Source organism: Rutilus rutilus (assembly GCF_951802725.1).
Source record: "Rutilus rutilus genome assembly, chromosome: 12".
Classification (NCBI taxonomy): Eukaryota; Metazoa; Chordata; class Actinopteri; order Cypriniformes; family Leuciscidae; genus Rutilus; species Rutilus rutilus.
Window position 1 is genome coordinate 17,069,348 of NC_140217.1, and position 16,098 is coordinate 17,085,445.

Here is a 16,098-nt window from a genome sequence, read left to right on the forward strand (position 1 = left end):
TCTCATTACTGAATGATTCAGCATTTTGAAACGAATCGCTTGACTCAAAGATTCAATGGTCAATCCATAAACATCTGTCTCAATCATGAATGACTCAGTCATTGGAACGAATCATTTGAACGAATGAATCAATGACTCGCTCATTAAGATGGTCGCCTGGCGACACCTAATGGCGGTTTAGTGTTATGTTTAAAAGTATCATTCTTTCCAACGTGCACCATTATCAATGTCCGTGCGGACGTCCGTTTTTTTACTTTCACTTTTATATTAGCGATTTAAAAGCACCCACTCGTGTCACACGTCGATTAACCGGTGGGAAAATATCCTCAGACACATACCTAATAAATGTATATTTAAATACAATATTGGCCTACCTGGTAAAAAGTGTTATATACTATTTTGATGTCCTTTTGGACACAAGAGGGCAGTATAGCCCTATGTTTGCTTTTTTGTTGAACCAAATAGCACTAAATAGCCTGTTTTTAACTTTTTCATTCTTCTTGAATTGCAAAAACAGAATAAAATGGGTTTAGTTGTGATATTTGTATACTTTTATATAGAAATAAATGGTATATAATTACATTTTTAGAAGATTTTTAGTGTTTCCTTTTTGGACATTAATCCCTCGCCGTAGCAAAACCGTTTGAGATATTTATTATCCATTCACAACTTAGCATATTTAATGTAGTTTCATCATGTTGAAAAAGTTTGGTACGAATAAAATAAATAGTTTAAGAGGAGTGGCTAAAAATTCAGAGGCTGATTTTGCAAAAAAAATCACATTCAGACCCAAATATCTGACTTCCTGATGGCCAGAGCTATTGAATGTAAATTAGAAAGTTGTCCGGCTTGATGAGAACAATATAAAAACTATTTTTTCTTTACTGTAGTTAAAACTAACCCCCCCACTTTTGTCTAAAGCATGTTGAAAGTGACACACTTCCTGCTGCCAGTTGGTGGCGCTATAACTTTGACTCACAATAGCTACATCCATCTGATCGGCCTCTTACCACGAACACACTGCTGAAGTTTCATCAAGATCAGTTAATGTATGCAGCAGTTATTCCACTTCCGTGTTTCTCTTTTCTCGCCATAAATTCGATTCCTCGCCACAGCCAAACCGTTCGAGATATCAAAAATCCGTCCGCAATTTAGCATCCTCAAAGTCTTGACTACATGCACACCGAGTTTGAAGGGGACACGGTGAATTTTCTAGGAGGAGTATTTCACATTCCACAGCAAGCGTTTTCCAAACAACCCATAATAGCCGACTTCCTGTTGGGCTGGCGTAAAACTTGACCGGGGTAAAGTTGTTCGGCCCGATGAGATCTATATGTGTACCGAGTTTCATATTAATTCATGCGAGCGTGTTTGATATATGGATCAAGTTTTAGAACCCCGTTCAAGGGGGCGCTGTTGAGCCCCCCAGCCACGCCCGGGTACCAGCTTCAGCCCGGCCCTGATGGCCGTGGGTTTTGACCTGTGTGCAAAGTTTCAAGAGTTTTTGAGCACGTTAAGGACCCCAAAAGCCCCTGAAACCTTGATTAACAATATAAAAGCAAGAGTCAAATCCCCCCCTCCCCTCACACACACACAGACACAGAGAGAGGGAGAGAAAATTCTTCAGAAAATCCACATTCAAACCAAAATATCTCTCTTCCTGTTGGTCGGAGATGGTTCATGTAAATTAGAAAGTTGTCCGTCTTGATGAGAACAATACACATACCAAGTTTTGTGATTCTAGGAAAAACTAAGCCCCCATTTTTGACTAAAGGTGGCGCTACTGAGCCATTCCACCATGCCCGTTTCTGAAACTTTGCACATGTCTACTGGCTAATAAATGTGATGTGTCTGTTGAGTTTCATGCAATTTCAAGTATGTTAAGAGTCTCAAAAGCATCAAAAAAGAATATTAAAGTTTGATGCATTGCCACGGTAACAGTATCTAAGATATCAATAATCCTTTCACAGGTTTACATCTGCCGTGTGTCTACATTGTACACATAAAGTTTGAAGCAAATCGGGTAAAAATAAGACACTGATTTCAAAGCATTTTGAAAGTGATGTACTTCCTGCTGCCTGTTGGTGGCGCTATAACTTTGACTCACAATAGTCACATCCATGTGATCGGCCTCTTACAACGAACACACTGCTGAAGTTTCATCAAGATCAGTTAATGTATGCAGCAGTTATTCCACTTCCGTGTTTCTCTTTTCTCGCCATAAATTCGATTCCTCGCCACAGCCAAACCGTTCGAGATATCAAAAATCCGTCCGCAATTTAGCATCCTCAAAGTCTTGACTACATGCACACCGAGTTTGAAGGGGACACGGTGAATTTTCTAGGAGGAGTATTTCACATTCCACAGCAAGCGTTTTCCAAACAACCCATAATAGCCGACTTCCTGTTGGGCTGGCGTAAAACTTGACCGGGGTAAAGTTGTTCGGCCCGATGAGATCTATATGTGTACCGAGTTTCATATTAATTCATGCGAGCGTGTTTGATATATGGATCAAGTTTTAGAACCCCGTTCAAGGGGGCGCTGTTGAGCCCCCCTGCCACGCCCGGGTACCAGCTTCAGCCCGGCCCTGATGGCCGTGGGTTTTGACCTGTGTGCAAAGTTTCAAGAGTTTTTGAGCACGTTAAGGACCCCAAAAGCCCCTGAAACCTTGATTAACAATATAAAAGCAAGAGTCAAATCCCCCCCTCCCCTCACACACACACAGACACAGAGAGAGGGAGAGAAAATTCTTCAGAAAATCCACATTCAAACCAAAATATCTCTCTTCCTGTTGGTCGGAGATGGTTCATGTAAATTAGAAAGTTGTCCGTCTTGATGAGAACAATACACATACCAAGTTTTGTGATTCTAGGAAAAACTAAGCCCCCATTTTTGACTAAAGGTGGCGCTACTGAGCCATTCCACCATGCCCGTTTCTGAAACTTTGCACATGTCTACTGGCTAATAAATGTGATGTGTCTGTTGAGTTTCATGCAATTTCAAGTATGTTAAGAGTCTCAAAAGCATCAAAAAAGAATATTAAAGTTTGATGCATTGCCACGGTAACAGTATCTAAGATATCAATAATCCTTTCACAGGTTTACATCTGCCGTGTGTCTACATTGTACACATAAAGTTTGAAGCAAATCGGGTAAAAATAAGACACTGATTTCAAAGCATTTTGAAAGTGATGTACTTCCTGCTGCCTGTTGGTGGCGCTATAACTTTGACTCACAATAGTCACATCCATGTGATCGGCCTCTTACAACGAACACACTGCTGAAGTTTCATCAAGATCAGTTAATGTATGCAGAAGTTATAACACACTTCCTGTTTCATTTTTTCGCCATAAATTTGTTTCCTCGCCACGGCCAAACCGTTCGAGATATCAAAAATCCGTCCGCAATTTAGCATCCTCAATGTCTTGACTTCATGCACACCAGGTTTGGAGGCGAATCGATGAATTCCCTAGGAGGAGTACATTAAATTCCACAGCATGCGTTTCCAAACAACGCTAAATAGCCAACTTCCTGTTTGGCTGGCGTAAAACTTAGAGCACGAAAGTTGTTCGGCCCGATGAGATCTATATGTGTACCGAGTTTCATATTATTACATGCAAGCGTGTTTGATTTATGGACACGTGTTCGGATCCCGTTCCAGGGGGCGCTGTCGAGCCCCCCTGCCACGCCCGGGTACCAGCTTCAGTCCGGACCTGATGGCCGCGGGTTCTGACGTGTGTGCAAAATTTCAAGAGTTTTCGAGCATGTTAAGAGCCCCAAAAGTGCCCGAAAGGTTGACAAAATAATAATAATAATAATAATAATAATAATAATAATAAATAATCCTACCGGAAACAATAGGGCCTTCGCCCTTTCAGGGCTTGGGCCCTAATAATAATAATAAATAATCCTACCGGAAACAATAGGGCCTTCGCCCTTTCAGGGCTTGGGCCCTAATAATCCTACCGGAAACAATAGGGCCTTGGCCCTTTCAGGGCTTGGGCCCTAATAATAATCCTAACGAAAACAATAGGGCCTTCGCCCCTTCAGGGCTTGGGCCCTAAATATAGCTGCGAGCAGCGATTGCGGGCCCAAGCCGGTGGCACCGCCACCCCGGTCCCTTTAGTTACCTAAAGGCACCGGGGATGGCGGTGCCACCGGCTTTGGCCCTCCATCGCTGCTCGCAGCTATATTTATATATATATATATATATATATATATATATATATATATATATATATATATATACACACACACACATATATATTTATAAGACAGAAAATATTACTTGTATTACCTTATTCTGATTTTATGATACACTCAAAATATTCCACAACAAATCCTTTAAATTTAATGTAAAAATAAAAACGAAAGTAAGCAGTGTTGGTCTCACGTAACCCTCTCATTAGAATCAAAATGTTTCAATTTTTGCGATGTATTTGGATGCTAAACTATTCTTTATTATAGGCTTTGTACTTCACTCGTGTTCCAATATCGATGGAAAAAATCATCCTCTTCACGCGCGCAAAAATGTGCTTGGAAACATCACAGTGGAGCTCTGCTTACTGTGAATGGTACAGATTGTACTACTGACTATTTAAACAGAGCAGTGTAATTCGTTTATGTTAGGTTGACTATTTTTATTATTATATTGTATTAGGGCTATAATGAATGTCAAGATTGCAATTCTGGAATGTGTGTGTGACGCGGTTGCGGTTGAACAGTGGACACAAAAACATAAATAAAATGTTTTAGTTAATTCCTACATCCATAGGAATACATTGAAAATGCTCGCTCTACTCCGCACCATTATCAATGTCTGTGCGGACATCTGTATTTTACTAGTATATAGTATACTATAGTTAGCGATTTAAAAGCCCTCAGCGGTGTCACATGTCGATTAACCGGTGGGAAAATGTTATCACAGTCACATCCCTAATATATTTATATATAAATACAATAGGCCTACCTGAAAGAGAATTTTACTTGCGCGACCAAAGTATAGCCTGATTAGAACGTCAATAACAAAAAAATAACTTGGGAATCACTAAAACGAGAGATTATTCTAATTTCATTACATTCATTTTAAGTTGCAATCAGCAGTTAATAATAAATGTATTAATGATCAATGGTAACAAGGTTGCACTGCTGAGGCTCATGCTGCTTCTCCAGGAGAATTGTAAACAAATGAGCGCAGCACACAAAAAAGCAACCCAGTTAACAACATACTGACTATAAAAATTACAAATATGGAGTTTTTATATATTTTATAACATATGATAGAGTTAAGCAACCTCACTTGACGAGTAGGCAACTATTTCCTGAATACAATCACAATTGAAACTGTGACATTGATTTCATACAACAGGTTAATAAACAGTTACAATTAAGTCACTTACATTTTAGATGCAATATTGACTGTTTTTGTTCTGTTTCAGCAGCAAAAATAGTTAAACAAAGATCACAGCAACTTGTTTTCTCATTACTGAATGATTCAGCACTTTGAAACGAATCGCTTGACTCAAAGATTCAATGGTCAATCCATAAACATCTGTCTCAATCATGAATGACTCAGTCATTGGAATGAATCGTTTGAACGAATGAATCAATGACTCGCTCATTAAGATGGTCGCCTGGCGACACCTAATGGCGGTTTAGTGTTATGTTTAAAAGTATCATTCTTTCCAACGTGCACCATTATCAATGTCCGTGCGGACGTCCGTTTTTTTACTTTCACTTTTATATTAGCGATTTAAAAGCACCCGCTCGTGTCACACGTCGCTTAACCGATGGGAAAATATCCTCACAGTCATATACCTAATAAATTTATATTTAAATACAATAGGCCTACCTAGTAAAACGTTTTATATACTATTTTGATATCCTTTTGGACACAAGAGGGCAGTATAGCCCTATGTTTGCTTTTTTGTTGAAACAAATAGCACTAAATAGCCTGTTTTTAACTTTTTCATACTTCTTGAATTGCAAAAACAGAATAAAATAGGTTTAGTTCTAATATTTGTATTATTTTATATAAAAATAAATGGTGTATAATTAAATTTTAAGAATATATGAGATGTTTTCTGATTCCTTTTTTGACATTATTTTAATCCCTCGCCATGTCAAAACCGTTTGAGATATTCAATATCCGTTCTCAATTTAGCATCTTTAATGTATTTTCATCATGTTGAAAAAGTTTGGTGTGAATAAAAAAAAAAAACACTTAGCAGGAGTGGGTAAAAAGCAGAGGCTGAATTTGCAAATAAATCCACATTCAAACCAAAATATCTGACTTCCTGTTGGTCCAAGCTAATGACCTCAAATTAGAAAGTTGTCCAGCTCGATGAGACCAATATACTTACTGATTTTTGTAATTGTGGGTAAACCTAACCCCCCCACTTTTGTCAAAAACATTTTGAAAGTGACACACTTCCTGCTGCCAGTTGGTGGCGCTATAACTTTGACTCACAATAGTTACATCCATCTGATCGGCCTCTTACCACGAACACACTGGTGAAGTTTCATCAAGATCCGTTAATGTATGCAGAAGTTATACCACTTCGTGTTTCTCTTTTCTCGCCATAAATTTGTTTCCTCGCCACGGCCAAACCGTTCGAGATATCAAAAATCCGTCCGCAATTTAGAATCCTCAATGTCTTGACTTCATGCACACCGAGTTTGGTGGGGATTGGATGAATTCTCTAGGAGGAGTACTTCGCATTCCACAGCAAGCGTTCTCCAAACAACCCATAATTGCCGACTTCCTGTTGGGCTGGCGTAAAACTTAGAGCACGAAAGTTGTTCAGCCCGATGTGATCTATATGTGTACCGAGTTTCATATCATAACATGCAAGTGTGTTTGATTTATGGACAAGTGTTCGGATCCCATTCCAGGGGGCGCTGTTGAGCCCCCCTGCCACGCCCGGGTACCAGCTTCAGCCCGGCCCTGATGGCCGCGGGGTCTGACCTGTGTGCAAAGTTTCAAGAGTTTTCGAGCACGTTAAAGGCCCCAAAAGCCCCTGAAACCTTGAAAAACAGGAATTTTAAACAAATCTCACTCAAAAGACAAATCCCCCCACCCCTCACACACACAGAGACGCAGAGGCAGAGAGAGAGAGGGAGAGAATTCTACAAAAAATCACATTCAAACCAAAATATCTCACTTCCTGTTGGTCACAGCTTATGACTATAAATTAGAAAGTTGTCCGGCTTGATGAGAACAATATACATAACGATTTTTGTGACTCTACTTAAAACTAAGCCCCCATTTTTGACTAAAGGTGGCGCTACTGAGCCCCTCACCAAGCCCGTTTCTGAAACTTTGCACATGTCTACTGGCTAATAAATGTGATGTGTCTGTCGAGTTTCATCCAATTTCAAGTATGTTAAGAGTCTCAAAAGCATCAAAAAAGAATATTAAAGTTTGAAGCGTTGCCACGGCAACAGTATTAAAGATATCAAAAATCCTTTCACAAGTCTACATCTGCCGTGTGTTTACATTATACACATAAAGTTTGAAGCAAATCGGGTAAAAATAAGAGGGTGATTTCAAAGCATTTTGAAAGTGACACACTTCCTGCTGCCAGTTGGTGGCGCTATAACTTTGACTCACAATAGTCACATCCATGTGATCGGCCTCTTACAACGAACACACTGCGGAAGTTTCATCAAGATCAGTTAATGTATGCAGAAGTTATAACACACTTCCTGTTCTTCCCTTCTCGCTATAAATTCGTTTCATCGCCACGGCCAAACCGTTCGAGATATCAAAAATCCGTCCGCAATTTAGCATCCTCAATGGCTTGACTTCATGCTGACCGAGTTTGGTGTGGATCGGATCAATTCCCTCGGAGGAGTACATTAAATTCCACAGCATGCGTTTTTCAAACAACCCATAATAGCTGACTTCCTGTTGGGCAGAGCTAATAACTTAGAGTGCGAAAGTTGTTCGGCCCGATGAGATCTATATGTGTACCGAGTTTCATACTAATACGTTCTTGTATGTGTCCAAGATTTAAGATTGTGTTCTAGGGGGCGCTGTTGAGCCCCCCTGCCACGCCCGGGTACCAGCTTCAGCCCGGCCCTAATGGCCGCGGGTTCTGACCTGCATGCAAAGTTTCATGAGTTTTTGAGCACGTTAAAGGCCCCAAAAGCCCCCGAACCCTTGAAGAACAATAATAATAATAATAAATATAGCTGCGAGCAGCGATTACGGGCCCAAGCCGGGGGCACCGCAACCCCGGTGCCTTTAGTTACCTAAAGGCACCGGGGTGGCGGTACCGCCGGCTTTGGCCCTCCATCGCTGCTCGCAGCTATATTTATATATATATATATATATATATATATATATATATATATATATATACATACACACACACACATACATATATATGTATATATATATATATATATATATATTATTGTTCAAAAGTTTGGGGTCAGTAAGATTTTTTATGTTTTTAGGAGAAGTCTCTTCTGCTCACCAAGGCTGCATTTATTGATTAAAAATACAAACAAAAACAGTAATATTGTGAAATATTATTCCAATTTAAAACAGCTGTTTTCAATTTTAAAATATTTTACATAGTAATTCATTTCTGTGATCAAAGTTGAGTTTTCAGCATCATTACTCCAGTCTTCAGTGTCACATGATCCTTCAGAAATCATACTAATATGATGATTGATGCTCAATAAATATTCATTATTATTTTCAATGTTGAAAACAGTTGTGTACAGATTTTTTTTTTTCAAAATGCTTTGATGAATGTAAAGTTCAAAAGAACAGCATATATTTCAAATATATATATTTTTAACATTATAAATGTCTTTACTGTAACTGTTGATCAGTTTAACTCATCCTTCATAAATAAAAGTACTGATTTATTTTATTTCTTTCCCCCAAAAATAAAATTTTAATTATTACTAACCACAAACTTTTGAGCGGTAGTGTTTAACGTTACAAAAGCTTTAGATTTCAGATAAATGCTGTTCTTTTGAACTTTCTATTCATCAAAGACTGTACACAACTGTTTTCGACATTTAAAATAATAATGAATGTTTCTTGAGTATCAATCATCATATTAGAATAATTTCTGAAGGATCATGTGACAGTGACGACTGGAGTAATGATGCTGAAAACTCAGCTTTGATCACAGGAATAAATAACAGTTTAAAATATATTAAAATAGAAAGCAGCTGTTTTAAATTGGAATACTATTTTACAATATTACTGTTTTTGTTTGTATTTTTAATCAAATAAATGCAGCCTTGGTGAGCAGAAGAAACTTCTCTGTTATGTGCGCGCCACAGACTGCACGCACGTCCGCTTAGAGTTCCGCCTTTTGCCTTCCGTCAATATTACGTTATTAGAAAAATATTTTTTTAGAGAATCGATTTTTTGACATTTGTGAATCGATTCAGAATCGTCCACGTCCGCATCGCGATGCATCTAAGAATCAATTTTTTCTCCCACCCCTAGATTTCATACAACAGGTTAATAAACAGTTACAATTAAGTCACTTACATTTTAGATGCAATGTTGACTGTTTTTGTTCTGTTTCAGCAGCGAAAATAGTTAAACAAAGATCACGGCAGAACCATCACGCATCACGTGTTTTCTCATAACTGAACGATTCAGCATTTTTAACGAATCGGTTGACTCAAAGATTGAATGATCAATCCATAAACATCTGTCTTAATCATGATCGACTCATTCGAACGAATCGTTTGAACGAACGAATCAATGACTCGCTTATTAAGATGGATGCCTGGCGACACCTAATGGCGGTTTAGTGTTGTTTAAAAGCATCATTCTTTCCCACATGTGTGTGATTTGTGTGTGCAACATTATCATTATTTTTCTTTCACTATTATATTAGCGATTTAAAAGCACCCACTCGTGTCACACGTCGATTAACCGGTGGGAAAATATCCTCAGACACATACCTAATAAATGTATATTTAAATACAATATTGGCCTACCTGGTAAAAAGTTTTATATACTATTTTGATGTCCTTTTGGACACAAGAGTGCAGTATAGCCCTATGTTTGCTTTTTTGTTGAACCAAATAGCACTAAATAGCCTGTTTTTAACTTTTTCATTCTTCTTGAATTGCAAAAACAGAATAAAATGGGTTTAGTTGTGATATTTGTATACTTTTATATAGAAATAAATGGTATATAATTACATTTTTAGAAGATTTTTACTTTAATCCCTCGCCATAGCAAAACCGTTTGAGATATTTATTATCCATTCACAATTTAGCATATTTAATGTAGTTTCATCATGTTGAAAAAGTTTGGTACGAATAAAATAAATAGTTTAAGAGGAGTGGCTAAAAATTCAGAGGCTGATTTTGCAAAAAAATTCACATTCAGACCAAAATATCTGACTTCCTGATGGCCAGAGCTATTGAATGTAAATTAGAAAGTTGTCCGGCTTGATGAGAACAATATACAAACTATTTTTTCTTTACTGTAGTTAAAAGTAACCCCCCCACTTTTGTCAAAAGCATGTTGAAAGTGACACACTTCCTGCTGCCAGTTGGTGGCGCTATAACTTTGACTCACAATAGCTACATCCATCTGATCGGCCTCTTACCACGAACACACTGCTGAAGTTTCATCAAGATCAGTTAATGTATGCAGAAGTTATTCCACTTCCGTGTTTCTCTTTTCTCGCCATAAATTCGATTCCTCGCCACAGCCAAACCGTTCGAGATATCAAAAATCCGTCCGCAATTTAGCATCCTCAAAGTCTTGACTACATGCCCACCGAGTTTTAAGGGGACACGGTGAATTTTCTAGGAGGAGTATTTCACATTCCACAGCAAGCGTTTTCCAAACAACCCATAATAGCCGACTTCCTGTTGGGCTGGCGTAAAACTCTACCGGGGTAAAGTTGTTCGGCCCGATGAGATCTATATGTGTACCGAGTTTCATATTAATTCATGCGAGCGTGTTTGATATATGGATCAAGTTTTAGAACCCCGTTCAAGGGGGCGCTGTTGAGCCCCCCTGCCACGCCCGGGTACCAGCTTCAGCCTGTCCCTGATGGCAGGGGGTTCTGACTTGTGTGCAAAGTTTCAAGAGTTTTTGAGCACGTTAAGGACCCCAAAAGCCCCTGAAACCTTGATTAACAATATAAAAGCAAGAGTCAAATTCCCCCCTCCCCTCTCACACACAGAGACACAGAGAGAGGGAGAGAAAATTCTTCAGAAAATCCACATTCAAACCAAAATATCTCTCTTCCTGTTGGTCAGAGGTAGTTAATGTCAATTAGAAAGTTGTCCGTCTTGATGAGAACAATACACATACCAAGTTTTGTTGCTGTTGATAAAACTAACCCCCCCACTTATGACTAAAGGTGGCGCTACTGAGCCCCTCACCACGCCCGTTTCTGAAACTTTGCACATGTCTACTAGGTAATAAATGTAATGTGTCTGTCGAGTTTCATGCAATTTCAAGCATGCTAAGAGTCTCAAAAGCATCAAAAAAGAATATTGATGTTTGATGCGTTGCCATGGCAACAGTATTAAAGATATCAAAAATCCTTTCACAGGTCTACATCTGCCGTGTGTTTACATTATACACATAAAGTTTGAAGCAAATCGGGTAAAAATAAGAGGGTGATTTCAAAGCATTTTGAAAGTGAGACACTTCCTGCTGCCAGTTGGTGGCGCTATAACTTTGACTCACAATAGTCACATCCATGTGATCGGCCTCTTACAATGAACACACTGCTGAAGTTTAATCAAGATCAGTTAATGTATGCAGAAGTTATAACACACTTCCTGTTTCCATTATTCGCCATAAATTCGTTTCCTCGCCACAGCCAAACCGTTCAAGATATCAAAAATCCCCTGGCAATTTTTCATCCTCAATGTCTTGACTTCATGCTGACCGAGTTTGGAGCCGATTGGATGAATTCCCTAGGAGGAGTACATTAAATTCCACAGCATGCGTTTCCAAACAACCCATAATAGCCGACTTCCTGTTGGGCTGGCGTAAAACTTAGAGCACGAAAGTTGTTCGGCCCGATGAGATCCATATGTGTACCGAGTTTCATATTATTACATGCAAGCGTGTCTGATTTATGGACAAGTGTTCGGATCCCGTTCCAGGGGGCGCTGTCGAGCCCCCCTGCCACGCCCGGGTACCAGCTTCAGCCCGGCCCTGATGGCCGCGCGTTCTGACCCGTGTGCAAAGTTTCAAGAGTTTTCGAGCATGTTAAGGACCCCAAAAGTGCCCGAGAAGTAGAAAAAAATAATAATAATAATAACAAAATATAGCTGCGAGCAGCGATTACGGGCCCAAGCCGGTGGCACCGCAACCCCGGTGCCTTTAGTTACCTAAAGGCACCGGGGTGGCGGTACCGCCGGCTTTGGTCCTCCATCGCTGCTCGCAGCTATATTTATATATATATATATATATATATATATATATATATATATATATATATATAAAAACATATATATGTTTTTATATATATATATATATATATATATATATATATATATATATATATATATATATATATATATATATATATATATATATACCGTTCAAAAGTTTGGGGTCAGGAAGATTTTTAATGTTTTTAGGAGAAGTCTCTTCTGCTCACCAAGGCTGCATTTATTGATTAAAAATACAAACAAAAACAGTAATATTGTGAAATATTATTCCAATTTAAAACAGCTGTTTTCAATTTTAAAATATTTTACATAGTAATTCATTTCTGTGATCAAAGTTGAGTTTTCAGCATCATTACTCCAGTCTTCAGTGTCACATGATCCTTCAGAAATCATACTAATATGATGATTGATGCTCAATAAATATTCATTATTATTTTCAATGTTGAAAACAGTTGTGTACAGATTTTTTTTTTTTCAAAATGCTTTGATGAATGTAAAGTTCAAAAGAACAGCATATATTTCAAATATATATATTTTTAACATTATAAATGTCTTTACTGTAACTGTTGATCAGTTTAACTCATCCTTCATAAATAAAAGTACTGATTTATTTTATTTCTTTCCCCCAAAAATAAAATTTTAATTATTACTAACCCAAAACTTTTGAGCGGTAGTGTTTAACGTTACAAAAGCTTTAGATTTCAGATAAATGCTGTTCTTTTGAACTTTCTATTCATCAAAGTCTGTACACAACTGTTTTCGACATTTAAAATAATAATGAATGTTTCTTGAGTATCAATCATCATATTAGAATAATTTCTGAAGGATCATGTGACAGTGACGACTGGAGTACTGATGCTGAAAACTCAGCTTTGATCACAGGAATAAATAACAGTTTAAAATATATTAAAATAGAAAGCAGCTGTTTTAAATTGGAATAATATTTTACAATATTACTGTTTTTGTTTGTATTTTTAATCAAATAAATGCAGCCTTGGTGAGCAGAAGAAACTTCTCTGTTATGTGCGCGCCACAGACTGCACGCACGTCCGCTTAGAGTTCCGCCTTTTGCCTTCCGTCAATATTACGTTATTAGAAAAATATTTTTTTAGAGAATCGATTTTTTGACATTTGTGAATCGATTCAGAATCGTCCACGTCCGCATCGCGATGCATCTAAGAATCAATTTTTTCTCCCACCCCTAGATTTCATACAACAGGTTAATAAACAGTTACAATTAAGTCACTTACATTTTAGATGCAATGTTGACTGTTTTTGTTCTGTTTCAGCAGCGAAAATAGTTAAACAAAGATCACGGCAGAACCATCACGCATCACGTGTTTTCTCATAACTGAACGATTCAGCATTTTTAACGAATCGGTTGACTCAAAGATTGAATGATCAATCCATAAACATCTGTCTTAATCATGATCGACTCATTCGAACGAATCGTTTGAACGAATGAATCAATGACTCGCTTATTAAGATGGATGCCTGGCGACACCTAATGGCGGTTTAGTGTTGTTTAAAAGTATCATTCTTTCCCACATGTGTGTGATTTGTGTGTGCAACATTATCATTATTTTTCTTTCACTATTATATTAGCGATTTAAAAGCACCCACTCGTGTCACACGTCGATTAACCGGTGGGAAAATATCCCCAGACACATACCTAATAAATGTATATTTAAATACAATATTGGCCTACCTGGTAAAAAGTTGTATATACTATTTTGATGTCCTTTTGGACACAAGAGGGCAGTATAGCCCTATGTTTGCTTTTTTGTTGAACCAAATAGCACTAAATAGCCTGTTTTTAACTTTTTCATTCTTCTTGAATTGCAAAAACAGAATAAAATGGGTTTAGTTGTGATATTTGTATACTTTTATATAGAAATAAATGGTATATAATTACATTTTTAGAAGATTTTTAGTGTTTCCTTTTTGGACATTACTTTAATCCCTCGCCATAGCAAAACCGTTTGAGATATTTATTATCCATTCACAATTTAGCATATTTAATGTAGTTTCATCATGTTGAAAAAGTTTGGTACGAATAAAATAAATAGTTTAAGAGGAGTGGCTAAAAATTCAGAGGCTGATTTTGCAAAAAAATTCACATTCAGACCAAAATATCTGACTTCCTAATGGCCAGAGCTATTGAATGTAAATTAGAAAGTTGTCCGGCTTGATGAGAACAATATTCAAACTATTTTGTTTTTAACTGTAGTTAAAACTAACCCCCCCACTTTTGTCAAAAGCATGTTGAAAGTGACACACTTCCTGCTGCCAGTTGGTGGCGCTATAACTTTGACTCACAATAGCTACATCCATCTGATCGGCCTCTTACCACGAACACACTGCTGAAGTTTCATCAAGATCAGTTAATGTATGCAGAAGTTATTCCACTTCCGTGTTTCTCTTTTCTCGCCATAAATTCGATTCCTCGCCACAGCCAAACCGTTCGAGATATCAAAAATCCGTCCGCAATTTAGCATCCTTAAAGTCTTGACTACATGCACACCGAGTTTGAAGGGGACACGGTGAATTTTCTAGGAGGAGTATGTCACATTCCACAGCAAGCGTTTTCCAAACAACCCATAATAGCCGACTTCCTGTTGGGCTGGCGTAAAACTTGACCGGGGTAAAGTTGTTCGGCCCGATGAGATCTATATGTGTACCGAGTTTCATATTAATTCATGCGAGCGTGTTTGATATATGGATCAAGTTTTAGAACCCCGTTCAAGGGGGCGCTGTTGAGCCCCCCAGCCACGCCCGGGTACCAGCTTCAGCCCGGCCCTGATGGCCGTTGTTTCTGACCTGTGTGCAAAGTTTCAAGAGTTTTTGAGCACGTTAAGGACCCCAAAAGCCCCTGAAACCTTGATTAACAATATAAAAGCAATAGTCAAATCCCCCCCTCCCCTCACACACACACAGACACAGAGAGAGGGAGAGAAAATTCTTCAGAAAATCCACATTCAAACCAAAATATCTCTCTTCCTGTTGGTCGGAGATGGTTCATGTAAATTAGAAAGTTGTCCGTCTTGATGAGGACAATACACATACCAAGTTTTGTGATTCTAGGAAAAACTAAGCCCCCATTTTTGACTAAAGGTGGCGCTACTGAGCCATTCCACCACGCCCGTTTCTGAAACTTTGCACATGTCTACTGGCTAATAAATGTGATGTGTCTGTTGAGTTTCATGCAATTTCAAGTATGTTAAGAGTCTCAAAAGCATCAAAAAAGAATATTAAAGTTTGATGCGTTGCCACGGCAACAGTATCTAAGATATCAATAATCCTTTCACAGGTTTACATCTGCCGTGTGTCTACACTGTACACATAAAGTTTGAAGCAAATCGGGTAAAAATAAAACACTGATTTCAAAGCATTTTGAAAGTGATGTACTTCCTGCTGCCTGTTGGTGGCGCTATAACTTTGACTCACAATAGTCACATCTGTGCGATCGGCCTCTTACAACGAACACACAGCTGAAGTTTCATCAAGATCAGGTAATGTATGCAGAAGTTATAACACACTTCCTGTTTCATTTTTTCGCCATAAATTTGTTTCCTCGCCACGGCCAAACCGTTCGAGATATCAAAAATCCGTCCGCAATTTAGCATCCTCAATGTCTTGACTTCATGCACACTGAGTTTGGAGGCGAATGGATGAATTCCCTAGG

The 16,098-nt window shown here is 38.3% G+C and overlaps 1 protein-coding gene across 6 annotated transcripts in view; it reads right to left on the reverse strand.

The window, feature by feature from the left end:
* LOC311301183 (putative ATP-dependent RNA helicase DDX5) overlaps positions 1-16,098 on the reverse strand; it is a 332,367-nt gene that overhangs the window by 274,860 nt on the left and 41,409 nt on the right. The gene's annotated exons all lie outside the window — the stretch shown is intronic.